Raw genomic sequence first — 4,380 nt, 5'->3', positions numbered from 1 at the left:
AAATTTGTGAAAAAGTGAAAAAAATTTTTAATTTGATCGCATTTGGCGGTGAAACGGTGGCATAAAATATACCAAAATGGGCCTAGATCAATACTTTGGGATGTCTTCTAAAAAAAAATATATACATGTCAAGGGATATTCAGGTATTCCTGACAGATATCAGTGTTCCAATGTAACTAGCGCTAATTTTGAAAAAAAAGTGGTTTAGAAATAGCAAAGTGCTACTTGTATTTATGGCCCTATAACTTACAAAAAAAGCAAAGAACATGTAAACATTGGGTATTTCTAAACTCAGGACAAAATTTAGAAACTATTTAGCATGGGTGTTTTTTAGTGGTTGTAGATGTGTAACAGATTTTGGGGGTCAAAGTTAGAAAAAGTGTGTTTTTTCCATTTTTTCCTCATATTTTATAATTTGTTTTATAGTAAATTATAAGATATAATGAAAATAATGGTATATTTAGAAAGTCCATTTAATGGCGAGAAAAACGGTATATAATATGTGTGGGTACAGTAAATGAGTAAGAGGAAAATTACAGCTGAACACAAACACCACAGAAATGTAAAAATAGCCATTGTCATTAAGGGTAAGAAAATTGAAAAATGTTCCGGTCATTAAGGGGTTAAACTTTTAAAAATAGTGAAATCTAATAATATCTGTATTATGTTGTAACATATCTGAATTTGCCAAAATTCAACCATTATTTTATGGTATCCTGGGAAAAGGAAACTATACAACACATAATATGAATAAATAATATTGCATCTTCTACTGTGCAGCCTTATTTCTCCTTTTAACGCTACATTCCTATAACAAGGTCTCCATCTAGTGCCCCAAAAGAGAATTACAAGCTCTATATTTTAATCTTTTACAATTACAATACTGTCCTCAAGAAGACAAACAAACCGGAAAAGTCTCTTAAAGGGACATTCAACCCAAAATTTATCCTAAGTTATTCCTATAAAGTAGCAAACGCTTATTATTGCTAACTATAACCCACATTTTTAACATATCTCGTTTACAAGTAATAGTACTTTTTGCGCCTCTGTGGGTTTAAATTGTCTGCCTGCCCCCTCCCCTATTCTGTCATCAGTGTCGTCATCAAACGTGTAATTGCAGTTACTTTTCGATCTTGCACATTCCTGCGTTTTTGGCGCATGCGCAATGTGCCGATGTTATAGACAGTGATGCTTTCTTGGATAGCCTCTCATAATGAATATCCTGACAGCTTTTCAAGACTAATAATCACACTATCCTTTAATCGTGATTTAGAAACTAGGCAAAAGTTTTGAAATGAGAGGAGGGTTGCTGACTTGTTAAAGGGACACTGAACCCAAATTTTTTCTTTTGTGATTCAGATAGAGCATGACATTTTAAGCAACTTTCTAATTTACTCCTATTATCAAATGTTCTTAATTCTCTTGGTATCTTTATTTGAAATGCAAGAATGTAAGTTTAGATGCCGGCCCATTTTTGGTGAACAACCTGGGTTGTTCTTGCTGATTGGTGGATAAATTCATCCACCAATAAAAATGCTGTCCAGGTATCTGAACCAAAAAAAGCCTAGATGCCTTCTTTTTCAAATAAAGATAGTAAGAGAACGAAGAAAAATTGATAATAGGAGTAATTTAGAAAGTTGCTTAAAATTTCATTCTCTATCTGAATCACAAAATAAAAAATTTGGGTTCAGTGTCCCTTTAAGTTTCCTCTCTGTGCCTCCTCCCCTGAAACGATTGCATTCCTCTATCATACAACAGAAGCTTATTCTTGCTGCCGCGTCTCCCAAGTCCCACCACAGACAGGCATAGAAGACTTACAGCAGTACCCAAATTTCACTCTCCATACGTGCAGAGCGTCTAACTCCACAGTCTGTGCCTTGCTAACAACAAGAAATGATTCAGCTGTGTGTTGATATTACAGACGCTCAAGCAACCATAAACTAGGGGCATAGCAGAGCTGTTTATGGGAAACAGCTGGGGCTTCACTATCAGTGTATGACTTAGGACTATACAGACAGTATACTCAACGCTGGACTGTGTAATTTCTATTGATCTCTAAAAATGTGTTGGCAAGGCACGGACTGTAGAGTTAGACGCTCTGCATGTATAGAGAGTGAAAATTGGGTACAGCTGTAAGTCTTCTATGCCTGTCTGTGGTGGGACTTGGGAGACGTGGCAGCAAGAAGTAGCTTCTGTTGTATGATCGAGGAATGCAATTGTTTCAGGGGAGGAGGCACAGAGAGGAAACTTAACAAGTCAGCAACCCTTCTCTCATTTCAAAGCTTTTGCCTAGTTTCTAAATCCCGATAAAAGAATAGTGTATTATGAGACGCTATCCAAGCAAGCATCACTGTCCATAACATCGGTGCATTGCGCATGCACAAAAAACACAGGAACGTGTAAGATCGAAAAGTAACACACAAAAAGTAAGTACTATTACTTGTAAAGGAGATATGTTAAACATTTGGGTTATAGTTAGCAATAATAAGCTTTGCTACTTTATAGGAATAACTTAGGATACATTTTGGGTTGACTGTCCCTTTAAATCACAGAATACTACCACTGTGTTAGTCTCATCATTCTTTTTCTCGCAGGAAACAGAGAGTTTAGGACAAGAATCATCAAATACAAAACTTGCTGATAAAACAATAACCCCATAAACCATCATGACAGTGACGCAACAGGAATCAGGATCAACTATCACAAATCCTATCCAAGATGTGCGACCTCCCTTCTAAATGGTCTGATGAAAAAAGAGATTTCAGAACTCAGAAAAGACGTAACAGACATCGGTAATAGAGTTGACGTCCTAGAATCTACACAAGGTGAAACAATAAAAGATATTAAAGCTATCTCTGAGCACCAAGAGCAGCAATCTCTCCTGATACAGGATTTAAATAACAAAATAGAAGATCTGAACAATAGAGGCCACAGAAATAATCTAAGACTTCGAAGGATACCTGAAACTATTGGCCCGAACAGACTAGAAAACTATCTGCAATCACTATTCCAACATCTATCAGGATCATCGGAATCTACAGTAACTTTTCTATCGGAGAGAGCCCACCGAGCTCTTAGAGCGAAGCCTTTGAGTCAAGTGCCTCCTCATAATGTTATCATAAAGTTCCTAAACTTCAAGGAGAAAGACACTATATGGTAACATTTTAGGGACAATCCCAATCTTAAATACCAAGATCATGATCTACAAGCATACTTGAATTTGAGCACCCTTACAATACAAAAAAGAAAGGACTCTAAATTCATCACATCAGTGTTGCAAAAAAACAACAACATAAAATACAGATGCGGTTACCCATTTGGTCTAATAGTATTCTTAAATGGCAAAACCTGGATATATTAGAAGCCTGAGTGACTTGGACTCTTTCTAAAGGGCTTATTCTGACATTTTCTCTCCCATCTGACCAAAACAACTCTATGGCTGCAAAGAGGAAACTTCTCAACCAAAGTCCATCACTGGAGGAGAAACCCCAGATGCCTCATCAACTAGACCCAGCCACTGAATCTGTCACATGAAGCTCTAGAAAGATGGCATAATTACAATTTGGTTGTTTCACAAAAGGGCAGCCCATATCCTTTAAATGAATCTCAGTTCTGTTGCAAAATTTATATATTTCACATGTTTATTATCATGATTGTTATGTATTTTTTTCCTTCAGGTTTATATTTATTGTGATCTATGTTATTTGTAGTGTAGGTTTGGGTGGGTCTTGTAATGTAAGAAGCTTCTTTACATAACTTGAGACAAAACAGTTCTACCTCTAAATACTTACGCTCAGACTGCCTAAAATCTCCACAAAAATGGACTATACATGAATATGAGGAAAAAATCGTCTATGAAAACAGAAATTTTATTAAATAGGGGAACGTGTGGTGGCGTAATATAGATGATGTTTTGGCATATGGTTGGGTGATAATGTATATCTTTTGGAGTTCGTTACTAAACTTAATTCCTCAGTAGCAGGGTTGGAATTTACTGCAGATTACATTGAGGAGATGGTAACATTCTTGGACACTAAAGTATATAGAAGTGGAAATCAGTTAACTTTTGACCTATATGTGAAAGAGACAGGCAAGAATACACTACTTCAATATAATAGCTATCACCCTAGATCCTTCGTAGACTCTCTTCCTAAAAGCCAGTTATTTCAAGTCAAGGGAATTGTGAGGGTAAAAATTTGGATAGAAGATTAGAGAAAATGTCAACAAAATTCACAGATAGAGGATACCTGGAGCTACTGGTATCACACTTGTGGCAGACACTGCACTAATTGACTAAAATGCAAGTCAATAGATAATAAATAAAATGTCATGTGATCAGGGGGCTGTCAGAAGATGCTTAGATACAAGGTAATCACAGAC

The 4,380-nt window shown here is 36.2% G+C and overlaps 1 long non-coding RNA gene across 1 annotated transcript; it reads left to right on the top strand.

The window, feature by feature from the left end:
* The first annotated feature begins 2,295 nt into the window (after positions 1–2,295).
* Positions 2,296–3,978, top strand: LOC128651845 (uncharacterized). Its single transcript, XR_008401195.1, has 2 exons — positions 2,296–2,426; positions 2,595–3,978. It is a non-coding gene; the product is annotated as an uncharacterized LOC128651845 (long non-coding RNA).
* The last annotated feature ends 402 nt before the right edge of the window (positions 3,979–4,380 follow it).

This window comes from Bombina bombina, chromosome 3 (genome assembly GCF_027579735.1).
Source record: "Bombina bombina isolate aBomBom1 chromosome 3, aBomBom1.pri, whole genome shotgun sequence".
NCBI classification, from domain to species: domain Eukaryota; kingdom Metazoa; phylum Chordata; class Amphibia; order Anura; family Bombinatoridae; genus Bombina; species Bombina bombina.
This window is presented reverse-complemented; position numbering and strand designations above follow the sequence as displayed.